The sequence below is a fragment of the Podarcis raffonei genome, chromosome 2 (assembly GCF_027172205.1).
Source record: "Podarcis raffonei isolate rPodRaf1 chromosome 2, rPodRaf1.pri, whole genome shotgun sequence".
NCBI classification, from domain to species: domain Eukaryota; kingdom Metazoa; phylum Chordata; class Lepidosauria; order Squamata; family Lacertidae; genus Podarcis; species Podarcis raffonei.
The window spans coordinates 66,647,422-66,672,314 of NC_070603.1; the positions used below are offsets into that span (position 1 = coordinate 66,647,422).

The following is a 24,893-nucleotide window of genomic DNA, read 5'->3' on the forward strand; positions in this document are numbered from 1 at the left end:
CAATCTCTGGGGCTGGCGATGGGGGAAGCGCTGCTTTCCCCACCGCCAGCCTCAAAGAGCAGACTCTCCGGGATTCAGCGGAAGCAACGCAAAGCCTCCGGAGCGCAGGCTTCGGAGGCTTCGCGTTGCTATCGCTGAAGCCAAGGAGCCTGCATTCGCCCCATAAGACGCACAGACATTTTCCCTTCATTTTTGGAGGGGAAAAAGTGCGTCTTATAGGGCGAAAAATACAGTATATGAAGGACTACACATGTGAAATTGATTATTTATTTTTAAGGTGTAGTGGAGGTGCTGTTTGTAAGGTGAAAAAAGTGGCCAGCTGGAAGTACAGTGGTACCTCGGGTTAAGAACTTAATTTGTTCTGGAGGTCCGTTCTTAACCTGAAACTGTTCTTAATCTGAGGTACCACTTTAGCTAATGGGGCCTCCCGCTGCCGCTGCGTGATTTCTTTTATCATCCTGAAGCAAAGTTCTTAACCCGAGGTACTGTTTCTGGGTTAGCGGAGTCTGTAACCTGAAGCATCTGTAACCTGAAGCATCTGTAACCCAAGGTACCACTGTATGGTTTAACGGCACGTGAAGGATGTAAACTGAACTCTAAATAAGAAATAATGTGGCTATGTAAGGAAATGAAAAATCTCACTTATTAAGAGAAAGGGGTCAGAGGTTGATAAGTTTCATACAGTGTGGTTCAGATTTACTCAATATATGTCATCATCAAAAGGTACATATTGTTTCATGCCACCCCAATTTCCAAGCAGTGGAAGATTCATTGGAATGAGGAACAGCGGGAATTGGGGTGTCTTTAGGATATGTGGTTTATTTGCACATGACCCGGAAGCTATATGCCAGCTCCCTCGGCCAGTAAAGTGAGATGAACGCCGCAACCCCAGAGTCCTCCGCAACTGGACCTAACGGTCAGGGGTCCCTTTACCTTTACCTTACACCTGAGCCTAAGAGCCCAATAGATTTTTTTCTCTCTCCATTAGTCACAGCTTTGGCTCATCTGTTCTTCAGTTGCAGATCCACCTGTCAGCTGCTCAGCTCACACACAACTGACCTCAATAGATTGCGTACAGTATTGTATAGTAAATAACAGTGTGATCATATGCAGTTTATTATCTTAGGCCTCCCAATTAGCTAAGTACTGTGGACCCTCTGTTTTTCAAAAGCCAAGTCATGGACCCCCTACTTTTGAAAATGTTGATATCTCTGTGGTAGTTTTTGTTATGTGAATTGTGCCACCATACTCTTCAACATGCCCCAGCACAAAACCAGGATGCATGTCTTCCGCGTTGCTCTCCCATGCAAGACACATGATCCACACAAGAGCGCACAGCACCCCAAAACAGGATGTTCTGGACAGTTGACAGGTATGTGCCATGAACCCTCTGGGTGGGTTACATGGACCCTCTGAGGTCCATGAACCACTAATTAGGAACCACTGCATTAGGCTATAATCCTTTACCCTACAACCTGGGAATGAATCTCACTGACCCAAATGAGACTTACTTCTGTGTAAAGAAATGTTACACTTTAAAAAGTTTTCCGAGTTAGCATTCTTCAATAGTTAAGAATCATATTCAAGATGGCAAGAAAGCACTAGTAATGAATTTCATTGTTTAAGTGTGCTGTCAACCCTTTCTGACACTTTCCGTCATGAGACATCTGTCCTTTTCCCAATCTTTTCAAATAGGTTAGAGCTCATAGATTCTGACCTTTGAAAGTTTCCTTGCTATTCACTTTCTGCAAACATCTTATGAAATTTAAATGCATGAAATTATGTTAATATGACATTCTGCCAACACACACACTTTGCTTATATAGAATTGTCTCTGCTGGAGGCACATTTCCCAGTATTTTTTCTCCCATGAGGAACCACCATGAACTCTTTGTTTTTAAGGACCTAAAAACTAATCACCTAGAAGATGTGTCGCTCTGTCCCCATAATAAATCATGGGATGCCAACAGTCAAATAAACATAGAACCAGCAAACATAGCTTCCTTATCTGAAAGAATGCCAAATAACAATGTTGGGAAAATACCCATACGAGTACCATTCAGGAAGGGTAAATCTCAGTTGCAGTGAGGGAAGAAGAGAAAAAACAGAAAATCTGTACGGATATGTGCCTTAGACCATGACAGCCCTGTGGAAAATGTCAAGGATATCAAAGGTATAACCCTTGTAAATACACCTCCCCCCGCCACCACATAATGCATTTTATTTATGGATTTGTTTTTAACGTTCTGAAAACAGCATCTTCATCCACACATGGAATCCAAGCTGGTATAGATAAAAGAAAGGAGCGTTCATTCACAGAAAGGAGTCATCAGAGTCTTCTGCCGGTGACAGGCAAACAGAAAGCAATTTTTTGTCAGTTTCCCCATCAAAATGTATATTCTGATCTTATCCTTCTGTCTACCATGCAGGTTGCTGAGCCCACACCCTGCTTACGTTCAGTAGTGCTGCAGCATCTGGTATAATATGCAGGACATTTTCTGGGCCCAGCTTTCAGTTCCTAAATCATTAACTCTCTGCAAATTGCACAAATATTAACTTAGTTCTTAGTTTGTTAGCAACATAGCTGACTCCATATTTCTAGAGAACTATTTGCCCTGATACATCAAACAGAGTTGACATTTAAATGTATTCTTCTAAGGCGGCTCTCTATGGGTGCTAGCAAATACATATTTGACTCTTATGAATAAAGAGTGGGTTTGGGGCCTCAAAGCCTCCAAACAGACTTTGGAGATTCTTCTGAAGACAGTAAACCACTTGGTTTGTGTATCTTTTAAATACACATTGTTGTGTGTATCAACCTTGCTTAAAGCTAATATAATCTTCCTTAGTACCTGCAGAGGCCCATATTTGAGGGACAATGCACTTAAGTGTCAACCTTGCTTGATAAGGCGATCACTTGCCAAGGATATTTATAGATCTGTCTCAAAAGGGATGGGCTTACTAGCAATTCAGGTGGTTACCTTTTCTGGTCTTTCACCTTTTCTGTCTCCTCTTCTCTCCATCATTCACTTGACTAGAGGGATGGCAGGGCTCCCAGAGTGCTGATGGCAGAGGTGTGTCCAGATGGTCTCAGGTGATGGGTTTTTTCATCTCCTCTCCATCACTCACAGTTTCTTCCCACTTTAACTATCTTTATTCAGTTGAAGTATTTTTTACAATGAAATGACAAAAGTTTTCTTTTCTGTACCACAAAAATTAAATGGAATTTGTTCCTTCCAGTGACTGAAATACACAACATTATGTGATAATACTGTGATTTGGTATCCTACATATTCTCTTGACAACACATTAATTGGCTTTTTATATGGGTGCCTATGTGCTGCTAGATTGCAGTTTTGTGACGTGAAATGGAACCCCAGTTGAGCTAAGAAATCGAACCCTTGAAAGAAATATCCATTGAAAGTCTTTTTCCTCTCTTCTATATATTTTTCATGTCAGTTCATCTCCCCATGGCATACTTGCTTTTGATATGCTATCTGCAAAATCAGCTTTCAGGGGAAACCATTGGGTTCATTCTATAATTAATTTCTACCTATGCTTTAATTAATAGTGCTTTTGTATCTCCTTTTTTAATTATCCTAGCATGACCTCCCGCAGAAAAGAAAGTTTAAAAAACTGAAAAGAGAGCCTGTACATTAAACACACTATTACAGTTCTTTGCCTTACCACTGTTGCTGTCAGATGTTCCACTGGTATAAATTATGCCACTGAAGGTTTTAGGATTCAAAGACATAAGACAAAGATGCCAGTTTTAACATATCAGGCATAAAGAGGTATGCCCAGGCAGATAATGATACAAATTAAAGTGTGAATATGTAAACATGTGTTATGACATTTGCCTTGCCTGTTTAGCTGGGTGCCAGTTGCTAACATATTCACAGTTATATTGGCATACTTACTGAAGTGCACTCTGGTCTGTGCTTGTGGCATATATGGGTGAGATGAGTCCTTAAAGGTTTGGAAACTGCTGCCTTAAGTTTTGAAGTGCATAATCAAGTTCATTTTAGGTACATTTAAATTCTATATTGAAGCGTCTATTTTATTAAAGCTATTTGGCAAAAGAAAGAGATAAGGATTCAATAGATTGAGTTTCCCTTATAGGGAGTAGAACATTGGGTCAAGTAGACCAATACTGAGTACTGCTAGCTGACTGACTGATAGTAGCTGTCCAAGACGTGACATTCTTCAAAGTTGTGAATGGACCTGGGACTTTATATATTTATTTGTGCCATATTGCCATGGGCCAGGAGTCAGCTTCACCTGCTGAATAGCAGCCTGAAGGGGGAGAAGAGGGAGTGACTCCACCTGCAGCAAGGACACAGAGGAGAGGGAACTGATAAGAACCAGCTGGCTTTAGCCTTCTTAAGCAGAGCTTCCAGCAGCAGTCAGATGCTGGTAACAATGCTTGTGGTTCCTGGCCCTCCCTTGCTGCTTCCTGCACATCTTAACCCTTGATCACTGAATTCCATCAGCCCAGACCATCTGACCTGACCCTAGGTTGGACCTGACTTTGGATGCTGACTCTGACTCCAGGCAAGTAGACGTCATAGACTCTTCTGGTTGACAGACCTCCCACTCCACTGAGCTCTGCATGTGGTTGCTCAGCAATGAGACTATGACATCTACCACCGTATTGTATAGTTACTATCATTTTTCTAATAATCTTAGAACAATCTGCTCCTGATGAATTTTGCCTGCTTCAGAGATCCTAAAAGGAAACAATTCTAGTTTTGGGGGGGGGGGGATTACCAGCTCTCTTAGCAACCTACAGTACTGCAAATGATAAACATATATGCAGCCACCAGGAAATGCATAGCGGTGCCAAAGGCAGGTTATATAAATTCAGGAGCTTGTGATTTCTCTTAGCCATTAATTAGAAATAAACTTCCAAGGAGAAGAAGCATGCTGGTTAGCAATTGAAGTGATGCTGGTCATGGCTTGAGAATACCCAAATGAAGGAGCTCTGATTTGTCTGAGATAAGGCCTGGATTTACCTGTTCTGTTGTTGGGCATGGAGAACAGGTAGGATTTTTGTATGAGCAAGCATTTCCTGTCACATCCTCATTCCATAGAAAAAGAGTGCTTCTATTTTAAAAATCCCCCACGTCTCTATTCAATGAACAAGAGCCTTGCATCATATTGATTCTGATATTCAACAGAACAGGCTTCATCTAATTCTCACCTTCTTGGTTCCATCCCTGCTTTTTTTACCACTGTTCATCTTGTTCCTTGAAAATAGGAACTAGTTAGATTACTGCAACATGCTCTATGTGGAACTGCTCTTGGAGAACGTTCAGAAATTGCAGCTGCTGAAAATGTGACAAGCAGGCTTGTCACAAGTACATATGTCTAACCCATATTATACCAGTCTTGTATCTATTGAGCTGGCTTCCCATTTTTTGGGGGGGGGCAATTCAAGGTACTAGTTCTTACCAGAGCTGCCCTACATCATTCCCTCCCATATAAGCCAGCCTGTAGGTTGAGTTCTTCTTCTAAGGTCCTGTTGCATATCCCACATCCTAAAGTGGTTTCGTTTTGGTGAATGGCACCCAGGTTATGGAATTCCCTCCCCGGGGAAGTTAGACTAGAGCCATCACTTACAATTTTTAGGGTTGGCTTTCATTATTTGTCTACTATATGTTAACAAACAGCCATTAAATACAAATCGGGCAGATTATTTGTACTTAGAGTGTTCATCTAATGAGTAAGATAGGCTTAAACCCCTGCTAACAAGCTGGAAATAATTGGCAATAGCAAAATATTTTGTCATCATGGAAACTTCATTCACAGCACATTCTCAGATTCAAGCACATTGTCACTTTGCGCACTTCGAATCAAAGCACTGCTGCAATTTCTAAATCGGTGACTATTCAGAGCAGCTTTGTGATTGAAATATTTGTAATGAATCTATAGATTGTAATACCGTCTAACAATCAGCAAAGCCATGTGCCTGATTTCTTCAGGTTGTCATTGCAACCAGATCATATCAACACCATACATTTAAAGCACATAACATCCTCCATAGACTTCTGGGAACAGTAGTTTGTTAAGGGTGCTGGAAATTGTAGCTCTGTGAGGGGTAAGCTATGATTCCCAGGCTTCTTTGGGAGAAGATATGTGCTTTAAATGTGTTGGGTTTTGTTGTATCAGAATTCAAATTTGCTTAGAAAAATTATGTCAGGGCAAATACTGACACATATATTACTCAGCTCAAATACTCGGGGCATATATTTGTGCATGGTGAAGGTGATCAGCCCAGGAGCAGTGTGAAAGGAACACTGGAAAACAGGATATAAGAACTAGCATTATAAACAACTAATATTTGCCGCATCTGAATGCCCTCAAAGTGCCAAAACTATATGGTACTCTAATCATCTGTTGGGAGAACTTTGTCTGCTTCCCCGGGTTTCTGATCAGATGAAGATCAGTGTTAGAATTCTCTTCATAGCTCATGATGGCACGAGAGGTGGCCAACTATAAGCATGTGATGCTCAACTAACATGTGCATTCACCTAGAACATCACAAGATTTCTACTTGCTGTATGTATCCTGTGGATGCATGTCCTTCTCTAGAATCCTTTTTATGACTTTCCTTATATTATTCCTGTGGTCTGCTCCATTTCCAGTTTCACTGTGGTCTACCCTTATTAATGGTGGCCTGGCTGTAGTGCAGTTCTGTTATTGTTTCTTCACTTGGTCTGTGTCATATTTTATACATTTACTGAGATATTTCTGATTGCAGACACCGAACAGGTATAAAAATAGCACATTTGTTGTAATGTGGATCATTAAAATTCATAGGCTGTACCGAGACTTGGTTCCTGTGCTTTCTGGACAGGCCTGTTAACCTTTGAAAGATTTGCAGAGGCATTTCTACAATGGAATAATAAAAAATAGGCAAGTGAAAAGAGGCTACGGGGGAAGAATAGCTGGAGAAGGTACATGTGTGTCAGACAATGGACCTGTAAGAAGTTTGTTAGAAAATATTCGGAATCCCCCCCCCCACACATTCCATTTCACCTTCCTTCTAAAGGCCACTGGTGCCTGCATTATTTCTGTGAGGAAGTAGAACATTTTGCACTTCTTTGTGAAACTGCAATGCTATAACCTCTCTGAGTCTTCAATGGAGCAGCATTTTTGAAGTTATTGTAGTCCCGTGATATATTTGTTCAGGCCATGAATAGCCAGAACTGTAGCTGAGCAAGAATTCTTGTTCAGTGCTTGTTGAATGTGAGGGCTGCTTCTTCCAAATGGTGGTTTAATTTGTCATTCATAATAGGTTTCTGTGGAAATTCTTGAGCTCTGACCTTTAGAGTGGCCATATACTGCAACAGGCACCTCCTTCCACTTTGACCACATATGGCAAATCTAAGCTTTGTTTGTTTGTTTATTTATCAGAATTGTACTCAGGATAGCTGTTGGTTTATATCCATGGTGTAGAATGGCACAAGCCTTTTATGGGTTTACTGTAGGGAATCTGTAACTTACAGAATTGAGTCAATTTCACCACTACAAGGCAGAGTCAAGCTGTTATGCTTCTAAACACTAGGATCACTAGAAGACACAGACTGATTTGGTAGCTTTTCTAAGCAAGAAAGGGGACAGAATGTTAACATAAGAATGTAAAGACATTGGATCAGGCCAATAGCCCGCCCAGCATTCTGTTCTATCAGTGGCTAGCCAGATTCCTATGGGAAACCCACAAGCAAGATCTGAGCCCAAGAGCATTTTTCCCGCCTGTCATTTCCAGCAATGTATTAGCATTTGGAAACCTTTGAGTACAGGACAACATACTCCCCTGGTGGTGAGTGTCATGTAGTACAGCTTTAAACCCACTTAGACCGGATTCTGTAGAATGTCTGTCTGTCTGTCTGTCTGTCTGTCCCTCCCTCTCTCTCTCTCTCTCACACACACACACCTTGTCAGTAGCAAGTTCAGTAATGCCCCCTTCCTTTCAAAAAAATGTCTGCAGTGTTTCAATCAGGCCTTGGAGAAACCAGTCACCACTTAGAATTTACACCCCATGCTTGGTTTCTGATAAATCTCTGGAAAGAAGTGCTAAATTAGCATAACAGTGGCTCCAGAAGTAAATACCCCACCCCTTCACTTTCTAGCCCATTACAGGAATGAGTGAGATGAGACAGGTGGTTGCAAGGCAAGAGGATTAATATTCCTCTACCTTGTAATTACTCCCACTTCCTGTATTGCTTAGCATTGCAATGGAAGGTGAGTGTCTAAGTGCTACCAATTATATTTCTCAATAATATCTCCCTTGCTTAAACGGGGTCGCACCACATATTTGTAAATTCTTGTTAGACTAATATGTAAGAGGTTCTGAACTCCTCAAATCAGTGCAGAAGGGGGACTTAAATAGATATGAAGGCTTGGGATAAGAGCAGGACGAGACTAACATTGGAAAGGGTCCCCTTTTACAGAAGGTGTTGGGATTGTGTGGTTTAGTGCAATTCTGTTGACAATAGGTGTTTACCTTGATACCAGATATCTAACTAATAGACAATTAGTGCTATAAATCAGCTTCCCAAATGTACTCTGATTCAAAATCCATTGACAAATGCTGATCTGGATAGGAGATGGGAGCAAGGGTAGGTAGATTAACTAGTCTGATTTGCTGTTTGACACAATTGCTGAAAGGTTTTACCATAGAGCTCTGATTTAAGATATCTGGACAAATGCTTCTTAGAATCACATACTCTCTACCTGTGTGTGTGCTTTGGTGCTCCCAAAATACATATTTTTAACAGCTGTAAAATTATTGCTATCTGCCCTCTCCTATATAGCAGAACCTCTCACCACTTAGGTGAAAAATACACTGTGTGATAATGTCTTATTCAGTGCTGAATGCAGGTGCCTTTTGGGGGTGCTGTACACTAAGGTTACCAGATTTTTTCAATGAATCCAGGGACACTTTTCAACTTCAATGGATTTTGTATGGGGACTGATTTGTAAATCCGGGGACTGTCCCCAGGAAATGGGGACATCTGGTAACCTTACTGTACACTCAATATCATCTCCATGTCGTCTCTGTCCCACACTGTCTGCAAATCTAAAGCACCTTCTGCTGGAACATTTATAACCTGCTTTGTACCAAGAATGTGCTTCTCAAGTGCTTGCTGCCATCATGTGTACACAGAGAACACTTTCCCAGGTCGCCACCTATTGGGGCAGATCTACTGACATTGTAGGGCTGTGCCACTGTCTCTCACCATGTTTAACGTATCTGTGAATGAAATAGGTAGAACAGGAAACAGCAGAGTAACTTAGCCACCTCTGTATACCTGTACTTGATATATATTCTCTGTATATCAGTATGTTGTTGTTGAGTCGTTTAGTCGTGTCCGACTCTTCGTGACCCCATGAGCCAGAGCACGCCAGGCACTCCTGTCTTCCACTGCCTCCTGCAGTTTGGTCAAACTCATGTTTGTAGGTTCGAGAACACTGTCCAACCATCTCGTCCTCCGTCGTCCTCTTCTCCTTGTGCCCTCTATCTTTCCCAACATCAGGGTCTTTTCCAGGGAGTCTTCTCTTCTCATGAGGTGGCCAAAGTACTGGAGCCTCAGCTTCACGATCTGTCCTTCGAATGAGCACTCAGGGCTGATTTCCTTCAGAATGGAGAGGTTTGATCTTCTTGCAGTCCATGGGACTCTCAAGAGTCTCCTCCAGCACCATAATTCAAAAGCATCAATTCTTCGGCGATCAGCCTTCTTTATGGTCCAGCTCTCACTTCCATACATCACTACTGGGAAAACCATGGCTTTAACTATACGGACCTTTGTTGGCAAGGTGATGTCTCTGCTTTTTAAGATGCTGTCTAGGTTTGTCATTGCTGTATATCAGTATATCAACTCATTAGTTTCCAGTCCCTTGGACTACAAAAAAGTAAAAAGGAAAGAAAGTTTTGTTTAAACACTAACTACAGAGAGGTGAAGAAAGAGCATAAAGAACACAGCTGCACACTAGTTTGAAAATATGAAAATCTGTGTGTAGAAACAACACAGGTTGTAGCTGCCACTTTAGATTGTTATTGTGCAAAGGTGTATACAATCGCAGACCACTATGTGCAAAAGCGCAATATGAAAAAACAAGCCACCTTTTGGTGTACATATGCAAAAACTCCTGTGTTCAACCCCGATCATCTTCAGGTTGGGCTAGCAAAGACTGTCTGAAACCATGGACTCAGTGAACACAATGCTGTGTTAGGTGGACCATGGTCTGACGTGGTATAAGGCAACGTCCTATGTTCTTGAATTGTACACTCAGGCCATTTGGAGTTTGTGAAGGGAAGACTACAAAAATGAAAACATCCTGCACAATATAGGTATAATACAGTATAGGTACAATACAAATCTAAGGTTGCATTTCCTTCCTGGATAAGACGGACAGTGCTGAGGTCATGTCTGCTCTGATTGAATGGATACTGAATAAAAATTGTGGTTTCCATGGCAGTTTCTGAAGATGTAAACATGACCCTCCCTCAGTTCCTTAACATAGCATTTATTATCCTCAGTGCTGTTTGTCCATAGACACAGTGCTTTTCTGGCTGGACTCTTTGGTTACATACTGTACTACAAGCATCTTGCTAATGAGCTTATTAAAATTGTTTTGTGATACGCTGCACATGGGCTCAGTTCAGATGTGTCAGATTATGTACCCGGTGTTTTAAAACAAAAATAACACGTCACCAGTTGACACATGTTATGCTTTGTATCCTAAACAGAGTTAAACATGATGATGATGACAAGAAATGAATGGGCATGCGGTTCATAACAGCCAGGTTTGAGTTGACCAACAACCGCGCCATCATTATTATTATTTTGATAAATCACCTTTCTGTGTTGATAAGATCACAGTAAAACAGCAAGGAAGCTCAACCTTTTGCTCCAACTGAACATCATTTCAGGCTGAGGTGGCAATTTTCCTTCATCAGGGCAGTATATTAGGATGAAGCTTGTAGAGCAGCAGCATGCAACTTGCATTGTCAGTGAACAAAAGCGAGAGTTGCTCAGATAAGGGTAACAAATGTGGACACATTAAGATTTAATGGAGAATTCATTACTGACCTTGCCAAGGGAATATCAGCTCACACATCTGCATAATATGCAAGCATATCCTCGGTACATTTTATTTTTGTGGGTTTAAGGCAGACCCCGTTTGGAATAAAAACCTGGAGGAAGCCATTCATACCACAAATCATGTTTCTCTCCCCCCCCACCCCTTTCTCATTAAACACCTGCCATATTGCATATGATTTTCTTTCAGAATGGTAATGCGGCCTCAAAAATTACAGCCCAGGTAGTTTAAAAGTCATTCAAGGTAGTTAACATTAAGTTTGCCTGAGAAATGAAAAGGAGCAATTTTTATTTTACCTAATCATAAGCTCTGTTAGCCTGGAAGTCTTGAATTATTTCTGAGAAGAGCCTGCAAATGATAGAAGCCATCTGGCTAATTAGTTGGGTAAGGGCTGAGATTGGCAGGGGCAGAGTTCTGGGGCAAATTCTACAGCACAGTGTAGATAAAATGTGATCTTTGTGGATAACTTATTCATGAGTAGAATTTACTCCTTGAGGTACAAGATTGACATAGATAATTCTTAATGTTACTCGCCACCACAGAAGTGGCAAAGGGCAAGGAGGCACTGTATCTTCACTGCAATAAACAAGCCAGTTGTCTAACTCCTCCTTATACTGGCATGGTGAGGTCTTCTGTTTTCTTTTAAAAACTCACAGATGAAATATGAAAGTGGGGAAAACAATTTCTATTTAGCTGTTTATCATAAACTTTAACCTTCAGAGACCCTCTGGTTAAGATTCTCTGATTCTGTACTGCTGTTCAGTCAATATCAAACACAATTCCTTCTCATATAAACAAACATACACACAACAATAAAAGCAAAACTAATTTCAGAGCGGTAGTATCTGCTGAACCATTATACTGTACTCCCTATACTGGCATGCCAGCTTGAATCAATTATTGCAGGATTATTTAAACGCTCTATACAGGTATATGTAGAAATAGAAGTATACTTGGAGTTAAACTTATTAGTTGAAACAATCTTCTCTTGCTTTTTTATTGTAAAACACACCAATGCACAAGTAAAAATATAACAATTTTTGTGCAAGAATAACAATTTATTTCCCATTTTTTTCTAGAACCAATTACAATATCAGTTAGAAATAATAAAGGTATTTCTGGAATTTAGCTTGAATGGGAAGTTACTTATTTTGCAATACATTCTGCTTTATTGTAAACCTGAGTAAGTCCAAATGGTTCACAGTCAATATGCCTTCTGAAACCTGAAGGCAACTGATGGTGTTTAGCAGGTTACACATGAACTAAGAAACCATGAACTTGGGTATTGGGTAAACCATGAACTTCAACGACTTAACAGAATATAAACACAGGGAATTGCTGGCTGTATCTGAAAACTTATGGGAAAATTGTCAACATATACATTATCCTGGCTCAGCAAGATAGCTAAAGTTAAAATGAACATCTTACCACAAATATCGTTTCTGTTCATCAATATTGCACTTGGACGTGACTGCACAATACTGTATAGCTGGCAGAGTTAATGATGAAAATAATCCATGGCCCAAAGATTTCATCAAGGGTAGGTAATAAAGTACTTCACAACCACTACCACCTCTTTAAAAATAGCAAAGATGGTTTAAAGGTAAAGGTACCCCTGACCATTAGGTCCAGTCGTGAACGACTCTGGGGTTGTGGCGCTCATCTCACTCTATAGGCCAAGGGAGCCAGCGTTTGTCCACAGACAGCTTCCGGGTTATGTGGCCAGCATGACTAAGCCACTTCTGGCGAACCAGAGCAGTGCACGGAAATGCCACCACCCCTTAAAAAATAGCAAAGGTGGTTTAGGAGTACCCAATATTGTAAATGCTCTAAGATTAACCTTTATAAAGGATTAGTGTTGACTAGATAAAGTGCTCATAGCAAAGAAAGAGCATACTAGGAGAAATTTATCCAACTTGTTATGATTCAAACCACCAAGTCTAATACACAAAAATCTTCCGAAACCTGAGCCATGTCTGGGGGTCCGGCACACTTCCTCTGCCCGGCTTTGATCTTCCCCAAGAGACCTTCGACTCCAGCAGTACGTAAACACAGCGGAACAGAAGCAGGAACGTCGTTTGTGTGGTAATAACTCAGACTGGACGCAGCAGTCTCCTTATCTTTTAAAGTCTTTATTCCTTAGCAAAACACAACAGCTATAAATCTCCTGCCTGGCGACAATGCACTCATGGCTGCTGCTCTCTCGACGGAGCAAACACACACACTGAGAGACGCAGTAAAACCCTCCCCTCAGTCTTCTAAACCACGCCTCAAAATGTGAGACGTCACTCAGAACTTCTTAACCCTGTGAGTTCTGAGCCTCTCTCCACAAAAAATACCACCACCACCACCACCCATTATTTACAGAACATGAGCCTGACACAGTTTTAGCTCATTGACACTCTGTATTTGAAAGGTTATTAAGTTTCTTCTCAGTTGCTTTTACTGCACTGCAATATCCTTGGTTTTCTGAAGGGCACCTTCTGTTTCCTCTTCTGCTTCTGCATGCTAGACAAGTTGGTAGCCTTCCTAGGACTCAGTTCACCCAGCTATTCTTTCAGATTTCTCCCCATTTGTGCTTGCTTTTTTTCTCATTGCAAACACTTTGAAAATATTTCTTGGTCTCTTTTGGATTATTCAGATGACCAGTCCATCAGCAAATATGTGCAGAGTGTCTCTACATGGGGAAGCATTCAAACATGAGATCCTTCACATTGACATTGAAATGCTCTTCATGCTCAGAATGATGTACTTGGCAAGCCAATTTATTTCTGTAGTAAGGAGACTTCTCCATGTAGACTCATCCTGCTGCAGAGATAGTGTCCCATAACTGTTCGTTCCATGCTTCACACACACACACAAACACAAACTCACTCTCTCTCTCTCTCTCTCTCTTTTTGCTATCAGTCAGTTCCTGAAACTGAAAATATATCTGACTGCATTTCATCATTATATCTTGCTCTCCTCGTACATAACATGTTTGATTTGGTTTCATTTTATGTTACTGGCTTGGCTCTTGTACAAAGATTCAGTTTAAATAGGGTGACAGGATAAGCAGTGTCTGTACTGAATGTTTGGGTGTGGTGGATGAATCACTTTTAGCATTGATGGTTAAATTCGTTTTCTCCCTTGCAATCACATGATGCTTAGAAGGTCAGAATTAAAATAGTATCTGAATATGGAAAGACAGCAAGAGGAAAAAGTAGAAGAGAAGAAAGTGACAGTGTACAATGGGATGACTGGATTGAGAAGAATCAGGCTGGATGGAGTGCAGGCCATCAGACCCGACACTAGGAAGTGCAGTTAATAATGATTGAAGCACATATAAGCCAAGGAAGGGATCAAAAAGAGAGAAGGAAACTATAAGTCAAGGAAGGAAAGGATAAAAGACTGGGGGAGGAGCCATAGCCTAGAGGTAGAACATATATGTAGCTTTCAAAAGGTTTAGGGTTTAGTCCTTGGTGTCTCCAGATACAGCTGGAAGTCTGAAATTCTGGAAATTCATGAAAATCTAAGAAGGCCCTTGTTTCAGACCCATCTAATCCTGCATTTTGCTCTGGAATTGGCCAACCAGAAACCTATGGGAAGTCCCTATGCAGGGCATAACTCAACAGCACTCTGTCTGCTTGAGTTTGCCTAATCCCTTTAAACCCTTTTCATGTTAGTGGAAGCCTTTACTATACAGTGGTACCTCAGGTTACTTACGCTTCAGGTTACAGACTCCGCTAACCCAGAAATATTACCTCGGGTTAAGAACTTTGCTTCAGGATGGGAACAGAAATCGTGCAGTGGCGGCGCAGCGGCAGCAGGAGGCCCCATTAGCTAAAGTGGTGCTTCAGGTTAAGAACAGTTTCAGGTTCAAGCTTTGTTGGATGATTTTTGGTTTATTATGAGAGATGGAGAAAAACTCCCTATCCATTTTCTCCACACTATTCCCAATCATATAAACTAATGAAGACATGGAACAATATATGACAGTGACAGGCAGAAGTAGAAGGGTAGACTTAAAAAAATAATCAAACGGTAGAAAAAGAAGTTGAGCTGCTTTAATATGAAAGAGTGCAAAATAAAGTTGAACAGAATTGACCTCCCACCTCTAGTTGAAGGAAGATTTTACTCTCCAGCTTCCTGTAAGCACAACGAACATGGAGATGTTTTGCACGAGCCCACTGAACCAAAATACTAGGCTACACACTCATACGTAGCATGCATGCTCTTAAGAACAACAACTTGCTGTTTAAGAGCTCATGAAGCTATAGGGGCAAATTCCATTTAACATTTTCTAATAACTCTTTTGGGGAAGCGTGAAAGGACATATTTAGGAGTAAAAAGAAAATGGATTGACCAAAATAAAAATGACCTATTTGAGATTGATTTCCTCTAACTTTTTTTTAAAACAAACATTATTTCCTGTAAAGGATTTCCTTTCTGTATGGTTACCTTGACAACTCTGCTGCTCCTCCCTCCCTCCTCCCCCACCCCTGCCCCCCAAATTGGTGGCACTTAATAGAAGAGGTGTGAAGGGGGCAGACAGAACTCTGTTTCTGTTGGTTTGATTGTTACTTGTTATCCCCCTGCACAAACACATGTCAATTTCATGACATCTTAAGCAGCGAAAGCTATTTGGCATCATAATCCATGATATCATCTGGAAATGAAAAGTATCAAGAACTGGGACTCATTCTGACAAACGGGACAATCTCTCTCTCTCTCTCTCTCTCTCTCTCTCTCTCTCACTCACACACACACACACACACACACGTAGGATTTTGTGTGTGTGTATTTGAGGGACTGTCAGGGTAAAAAAGAGTGAGAGAGCTCAGACATAATTGTAGTATTTTTAGCATCTGCAGCTTACAGCCGTGCATGTCAATATTAGAATACAGCAGCAATGTGCTGAGCAGAGCCTAGAGATTCTAAAAATACGCCTTCCCTTTTCGCAACTGAAATTAAAATGAGACAGCAGCATAGGTAAAGGGAGGCTGGCACTGAATAGAAATCTGAATTCCTTTCCTTACTAGGTTTCGTGAGATTGAGAAAGTTGCCTTAATTTTATCTTGGGATCTTTGATACACAAGCGGCAAAGGCAATAAAACTCCCCTCGTCGAAGCCAAAATATTACCAGTGTCCACAGTTGCTGCAGAAATGATTTGCATTATAGTTCCAAATGCGAAACATTTTGAGCTCCAGCGCTTATTGCAGAGGAGTGATTGTATGTGGGGAAGGGGGCTCTTTAATGCAAAACACATGTGTTTTCAATTGATATCTGGAGCCAGACCAGTAGCTGTAACTTGGCCTGACAAAGCCTTATTGAAGTAAAAGACAGAGTGTGGTTTCAAAGCAGTTAGAGAAAGAACGGGAATGCTGTTCAGGAAATTCTTCAGGCATGGGCAGGGACTTGGCCACAGTTCTGCTGTTGGAAAATCTGACAGGGACAGCTTCTAAACGCAGGGTAGGCCTCGTGCAGCTCTGAAGGCAACACTGCATCTTTCCCCCACACCCCTGCTAGAGTCCCTGGACCCAGCAGTTTCCTCTGACTTCTGACAGAGAGAGGTAAGAAGCTATTGTTCTTTCTCCAAGCTAGGCATTTCTGTTCCTTTGTTCTGATGTAGAAGGGACTATTTGTACTCAGTTCATTGATTAAAGGGAAGGAGGAGAAGTTGGAAATCCGCCAGGCTGTTTGCAAAACAACAAAATAATAATAATTAGGGTTTGCCGCCTTCCTAACTTTTTTCTTAAGTTCTGCTCGTACAGGGAGAACTGCTTTGGTGTTTTTCTCTCTTCCTTATACAGGCATTTCCCAACTTATTCCTCCCCTTGTGGAAATGCCACTTGTTAAATATATATCAAGGCTGAATAACTACAAACTCGATGAAGTTCCATACCATGGTTTAATATATAGTTTGTCATAATTGTAGTAAATGCAGATGTAATATATGCGTATATAGGAGGCATATAGGAGACTGAGGCTATTGCTGAGAAGTTTCGAAGCAGCTTTGACTAAATAGCTTGGTGTACACATTTGTAAGATATAAGGATATTGTCTTGGTATTATAGTTATTGTGTTTATTTCTCTTCATTTTGCCCAAACTGGAGTAAAATACTAGGAAACACATTGCAATATGCAGTTTTTCTGTATCTTGAAGAATAAGTGGTTTTTTTTAAAAAAAGTAACATACTTCCATTCCACTTGCCACTTCTTTCCTGATGAAGTTTCTTTTTCAAATAAATCATGAAACTTTTAAGGAAGGAGAGAGACAACCAATTGTATGTCTTATTGCCATTTGTTTTAGTGTACAGTGCCTTTCCTCAGCAGTGACCAATGAACCTTACCTGGCATGTTTGTGTGTGATTTGAAAGTAACTGCACAGTAGGTTTTTTGAAGCATGAAAAAGTCAGAAGTACGTGGGTCCTTGTATTGTCAGACAGCATTTATCCCTTTTTTATTTGCCTTACCTCAGCCAGACTAGTACACAAAAGCTTATTTTGTATGGATGTGTAAAAGATCTCCCCTCACCTTGTCCTGGGTGTTTCTTGTTCTTTTAAATGGGAGGACATTAAAAATAAAAAAGTGAGTTAACTGAGCTATGCTCTGGAAAGAAAATCCAAATGTGTTGCTTTAGCTGGCAGCAGTAAGGTCAGGGGATACAAACTGAAGCCTGCTGCTTCTCTCTGTACCCCGTGCAGATATTAATACTCTCCATCATGATGAATGCACAAAATGATAGCCCAGTACAGAGCTAGGGTAGAGGTTCCATGGAGGATCAAGTACAAAACAGACTGAGATAGAATGATAAAGATTTTACTACCTACATGAGTTAGAGCAATAGAGAAGAATACTTAAGTTGCTGTCAGGAAACTGGAAAAGGAGGCAACAATCTGTCTGGATAAGAATCAAGGTTGGCAGCTGGGTAAACTTGGTGGGTTTAGTCATGAGGTGAAGGTAGGTGACTGTAAAATCAGACTACAATGTACATTAAAAAATGGGCATGGGCTGACTAGGTTGGCAGAAGCCAAGTCAGGTAACAAAAGCATTTTTCGGCACCTGCTAGAAACATTCTTGTTTAGACAAGCCTACCCTGATGCTTAGAAAGTTGAGGTAGTTTTAATCTGTTTTAGTATTTTAACTTTTGTGTGTTTTGAAGTAGGGTTGTAAATTGTTATTCGTTTTTTATTGCTTTATCTTTTCGTAAACCTCTTTGAGGTTTTTTGTTTGTTTGTTTTTGCAATCAAGCAGTGTATCAACTTTATGAAAATAAATACAAAGCTGTATCAAGCACGCCTGGACAGAGATGAAAACGAAAGAAGGACCAAGCGGGTCACTAGCAGAATATCTAGAACTGAGTGTTTCCTAGTACAGTGGACGCTCGGGTTGCGAATGTGATCCGTGCGGGATGCATGTTTGAAACCCGCAGCGTTTGCAATCCGCGTCTGCGCACGTGCAGGTTGCGATTCGGTGCTTCTGCGCATGCACAAAGCACAATTTAGTTGCATGCGCAACCCAAAAAAACGCAACCTGAAGCAGCTGTAACCTGAGGTATGACTGTAGAACATTTTTTCAAGAATCTCAGGCTATGGTGGGAGCTAAACAAAGCCCAAACAGCACTTAGTTGCTCAGGTACAGGTAGCAGGATGTTCTAAGGTGGCTCAAATGCAGCGTTTGCACTGCTGTATACATTCATGGTATTGTGCAAAAGAGTGGGAAAGAAACAGTTCATGGGAATGGTACCACAACCCAATTCACTCCTATCCCAGAGAGCAGTAATCCAGTGCATGTGCGGACTTTGTACCCTGTTGCATATCCTGACTAACCTAGCATGCAAGCATGTTGTGATGCAGAGGACGGCCTCCATGTAAGATGTGGAAGGAGATAATCTTTTAGACCAGGCGGGGGAAACTTTGGCCACGAGAAACACTTCAATTTTCAAAGTAGCACAGTCTCTAGATGCTTAGCTTCCTTTTGAGAAGTTGAACTGTTGAGAAATATGTCAAGATGTAAACTCTTAACATTTTTCCTGTTCTACTTTGAAGAGATTATGGATAACAGTAATACCTTCATTTTTTTTCTGTCTAGCAATGCTCTTTAGGCCTCTTGTCTCTATAATGTTTCTTGATGCACTAACCACCACTATTCCTTATCCTTTAGAAAAGGGGCCAGGGGAAGAGAAGAAAAACATGCACCAGTTAAAACGCACACGGAGTATGCCATCAGTGTAGATCTTTGCCCATGTTCTTATATATTTGAATCAGACCACTAAATCAATTTCCCTGTGCTCCTTGCAGTTTTATTTTATCTTGTTTAGAGCAGAGTTGCTTTCATTCTTGTTTGCTCTGTGCCAATATAACTTTTGTGTGTTGCAGATTATTTGCCTAAATTGGGCATAGCATTTTCTTCTGTACTTTGGATTAGAATTGAGAGCAGGAGGAGATAAGGAAATATTATCCTGGATACACACAGATTGTTTAGAACTGAAATAGTTTGAAATTAGGACTGGTTGGCTGTGATTTTACTATTTGCATAGGAGAACTGGAAAAGCAATTGTTTAGTTAAAAAAGCAAGTTATTGTGTATTGTATAGGAATTACATTTATGCTCTGAAATCAAAGAAAATCTTATAACATAGCCCTCGTGTATTTTTATCCTTACCTTCATCAAAGAACGCTAGTGAGGTGAAAAGAGTGCAAGAATCACACTCTCCAGCTGGTGCTTCATCCATTGAGAACCAGGATATAATTGCTGAAACTTCTGTGATTATGCACAGGCTACAAGGGTTATGTCCCATGATGCAGCTGAGAGCTTAGTGCCAGTAAAGGGAGCAGGAAGAAAATACTCCATGATCCTTTGGGTCTTACTATAGTGCTCCTCACCACCCCCAGCTGTTGAAATGAGATGATGAAGTCATAGCCAGCAAGTTTCCAGTCCCCAAACGGCTTTATTTCCCAATTGCTCAGTCATGCTGAAGAAGCTGGCCACCTCCAGCTTTTATGTTGTTGTTGTTGTTGTTGTTGTTTAGTCGTTTCCGACTTTTCATGGCCCCATGGACCAGAGCACGCCAGGCACTTCTGTCCTCCCGCAGTTTAGTCAAACTCATGCTGGTAGCTTCGAGAATACTATCCAACCATCTCATCCTCTGTCGTCCCCTTCTCCTTGTGCCCTCCATCTTTCCCAACATCAGGGTCTTTTCCAGGGAGTCTTCTCTTCTCATGAGGTGGCCAAAATATTGGAGCCTCAGCTTCACGATCTGTCCTTCCAGTGAGCACTCAGGGCTGATTTCCTTCAGAATAGAGAGGTTTGATCTTCTTGCAGTCCATGGGACTCTGAAGAGTCTCCTCCAGCACCATAATTCAAAAGCATCAATTCTTCAGCGATCAGCCTTCTTTATGGTCCAGCTCTCACTTCCATACTTCACTACTGGGAAAAGCATAGCTTTAACGTACTTTTATGTACAGCTTTTATGTACTAGTTGCTAATGCATTGTTATGAGTTCTTTTGGAGGAGGGCTCTATCTGAATTCTATCCTGTGCCCCTTCCAAACCTGTGATTCTGTCGGAAAGTGGGAACCTGTAAGAGGTAACCAGCCAAACCAGTTTGTTTGTTAAGGTCATGACTTTGCTTAGCTAGTTAACTACTTTGATTTACAAGCCAAATAGGTAACCATAGAAATAAATGGATGGGCCTTTCATCACCTAGCTGGTAGGCAGAAGAACAATAGCCAGAGTTGGGTGGGTGAGCTGGAAGCAAGCTAGAAGCTGGAGAAATTGAGACATGTTTGCTCTGTACTGAACTTTGGGTCTTCTCCAGAAACCAAATGGAGAAACAAAATCTGATGGGGTGTTAATGCTGTGAGCCCTTCCATCATATGCTCAGGTTTTATATATGTGTAAATAAAACCATATATCCCAAAGACACCACAGTCTCTGTTGAGCCTCATTTCTGAGGAAACCGAACCCTGGAAAAGTGCTCTGAACCCCAGGAGTGTCTCACCACTCAGAGATTGGGGTGATGTGTAACAGGATTATGAAAAAAAAGCAAACCAATTCACATTTGAGTCAAAACTGAAAATGTTTTTAATATAATACAATGACAACTAAGAAGAGAGGTATACTATTGATAGGAGGATGGCAAGGAATCCTTTGGTTTCGGAACATGAGGAATAAAGCAACTCTTCAGAAGCAGGCAGGTTTCATTCACTTGCCATTTTCTCTAGTTGCTTGCCACAGTTTCTACACTTGTACCATTACTTCAAGGTGGAAGCTCATGATTAAACAGTCACATGGTATCAGCAAATTATGGGTTGTCTTGAAACAGTGACATGTGGCCCATGGCATTGAATTCCTATTGGCCATATACTGTTAACAGTTTGGAAACTTCAAGACTCATACAACACTACTTAAAAGTTCAGCTATTTCTGAATACAGTCGTACCTTTGTTCTCAAACGCCTTGGTACTCGGACATTTTGGCTCCCGAACGCCACAAAAGTGAGTGTTCCGGTTTGCGAACGTTTTTCGGAAGCTGAATGTCCGACGCAGCTTCCACAGCTTCCAATTGAGTGCAAGAAGCTCCTGCAGCCAATCGGAAGCCGCGCCTTGGTTTTCAAAGGATTCCAGGAGTTGAACGGACTCTCAGAATGGATTAAGTTCAACAACCAAGGTAAAGGTAAAGGTACCCCTGCCCGTACGGGCCAGTCTTGACAGACTCTAGGGTTGTGCGCTCATCTCACTCTATAGGCCGGGAGCCAGCGCTGTCCGCAGACACTTCCGGGTCACGTGGCCAGCGTGACGAAGCTACCCTGGCGAGGCAGAGCCGCACACGGAAACGCCGTTTACCTTCCCGCTAGTAAGCGGTCCCTATTTATCTACTTGCACCCGGGGGTGCTTTCGAACTGCTAGGTTGGCAGGCGCTGGGACCGAGCAATGGGAGCGCACCCCGCCGTGGGGATTCGAACCACCGACCGTGCGATCGGCAAGTCCTAGGAGCTGAGGTTTTACCCACAGCGCCACCCGCGTCCCTCAACAACCAAGGAACAACCATATAGCCACCAGATTAATGACTGGCACTTCTGATTAGGTTATGTCTCATCAGTATTGGAAAAATCTTCACTTGTTTCCAGTTTGTTTTATATCTGAATCAAAGGTCCTGGTTTTGACCCATAAAACACTGTATAGATTAGGAGAAGTATCTAAAGGGTGACCTATAAATATGGCTTTTCTTTGCAATTATTGTTAGAGGACCAATTGCAGATCACCTCTGCTTTGGGAGATTAGGCTGGTAATGAGAGAGAGAGAGGGCCTTATCTGTGATGGTACCCCAGTTGTGGAATACTCTCCGAAGTGAAAACCGTATGACAACTGCTCAGTTAACCATTAGCCACCATTTCAAGACAACTTTATTCTCTTAAGTTTTATGGTTGAAGTGCCTTTACGTCTCACTGCTCTCTTCTGCTAAGCAGCGTGTGTGTGTGTGTGTTACATAGCTTTATTGCATAGCAACAAGGGCCTGCTCAGCTGTAGATGTCTAGTAAAAACATAACTGAACGAGTTCCATATATGTGGTTTTGATTTGGTTGATGAAAGTTGAGGTATTATAGATCTCCACTGAGTGTTGTAGATATTTCTTCCACTCAGCTTAAAGGGCTGTCCCTCCTTCTATATATATCACAGCCCCATGAAAATTAATGACTGCCCTTATTTCCACACATCACCCTTCCAGAGAACAGAATGGATGTCATTTGTTTCAGATGTCACAGCTCTAATGTACCCTTTACTTTTGAGATGTTGCTCTGATAACTTTGCTCCCATCACACTGTTGCAATGGGATGAATTCATTATTTCCTGGCATTCAGCATGTTCCATCAACTCAGGGAACCATATCAGCATGTATCTAACAGGCAGCAAAGTGGGTGAAATGCACTCACCCAGGAGCTCACTTGATGGCCTTAGGTAAGTTTTAGCCTTCCACTGGGCATAGTAATATGGGGCTCATAGATATAGATCACAGGGGCTTATGGATGTAAGCTATTTGGAGTGCTTTAGGCATTGAGGCAAATCGCACCTTAGTTCTAATTCTATTATTTCTTGGAGATGACCTATGAGCATCAGTGTTTAACAAACCTTGACAACTCAGCTTGCTCAAGGTTGCTCAAGAAACTCATAGGCAAGTCTGTCTGTGCTGAATATTGCACGACCCCCTAAAATGAACTGTTGAAAACATTCAGTCCAGAGAATGACAGGCAAAACCCTTTTGCATTCTACTCTCAGGAAGGAAAACGACATAGGATGAGCCCACTCTGGAAAAGTAAAGACCAAAATCTTGTTTACTCAGCTAATTTTAAGATTATTAATTTGCCTGACATTTCTTCAGTAAAAAAAAATTACCAGTTTAAATGTGCATACATTTGAATATTTAAAATGCTTTAAAGATACACTTAAGGGTAGCAATCTAGATAATTGCTATGAAATAAGGACTTCTGAGAAGCTAAAATCCATTTCTTAGTTGCAGTGGCAGTCAACTGGTGGTCCACTACCATATATGATTGATTGATTGATTGATTGATTGATTGATTGATGATTGATTGATTTTTGTGCTCCTCACTCCCTTCTGCAGTGTCTCAAGTGATAGGAATGGGAAAATTCTAGCAACCATCTTGTCCACTGATGAATGGAATCTGCCCCTTCCAAATATTACATGCTCAAAAGGAGTGCTAGTGTCAAGTGCATGGAAAGAGACAAAAATGTTACTTGGCTGTTCCATACAAAATGTGTGAAAGAAGCAATGATGTTTTCCCCTGATTGTCCACAAGTTCCCCTCCCACTGCAGCCCCCACTTTGCCACATCCAAAGCATTTCCTGAGAACTCCTTTATGCTCAGGAGATAATGTGTTGGAAGGCTTAGGGCAGGCTTCCTCAAACTCGGCCCTCCAGATGTTTTTGGCCTACAACTCCCATGATCCCTAGCTAGCAGGACCAGTGGTCAGGGATGATGGGAATTGTAGTCTCAAAACATCTGGAGGGCTGAGTTTGAGGAAGCTTGGCTTAGGGGCTGCAGTTGGGAGAAGAGAGCAGGGAATTCCTTCTGCATGGATACAACCCATCGTATACTACTTACATATATATAAGCAGGTGAACACTTCAAACTCACAGTAGCAAATATGCATTGCTGGCTAATTTTATATGCCTTTCAAATAAGAAAATCTTTTTTTGCCATTTGTAGTGCAGCCAGATTCCTGAAATCAAGAAATCAACATTTCCCAGTGCTTTAGGCTTCTTATCTGGCATTTAGACCATCTAATTGCAATGCATGCTTCAAACAAGTCATCATGCAGGGATTTTAAACACCTTAGTTTCATCCTTCTTACCTATTTCTATAAGAAATGGCTGTTGAAGGAGAAGTTGTGTGGAATTGTTGTAAACTAATCAGAAGGGTTTTGTGCAGCACATGTTTTGTTCAGCAAACATTCCTATCTGCTATTTAAAAAAGTATTAAGCAGTGATAAGAAACAGGCAGTTAAACATTCATATAGATTCAAGTGAACTATGATATGCAAGTAATAGCATTCTCTCTCTTCCAGACTCAGAAGCAGCCTTTCTCAACCTTGGGTCCCCAGATGTTTTTGGCCTACAGCTCCCATCATCCCTGACCACTGGTCCTGTTAGCTAGGGATCATGGGAGTTGTAGGCCAAAAACACATTATGTAGGTTTTATACTATTTTCACTGTCTTGGCTTTCACCAAAGAATTATAATAATTGTACTCGATAAGGTACTGAGAATCCTATTAGAAATCCA

The 24,893-nt window shown here is 41.3% G+C and overlaps 1 protein-coding gene across 3 annotated transcripts in view; it reads left to right on the top strand.

The window, feature by feature from the left end:
• The window catches only part of SGCD (sarcoglycan delta), a 375,983-nt gene that overhangs the window by 185,912 nt on the left and 165,178 nt on the right, over positions 1 to 24,893 (top strand). Inside the window, exon 1 of one of the 3 annotated variants that reach the window (XM_053377105.1) lies at positions 16,043 to 16,662. The exons of the other annotated variants lie outside the window; for them this stretch is intronic. The gene's annotated coding sequence lies outside the window, so the exon portion shown is untranslated. Of the gene's footprint in view, positions 1 to 16,042; positions 16,663 to 24,893 lie in introns of those variants that run through there. 3 annotated transcript variants of the gene reach the window in all.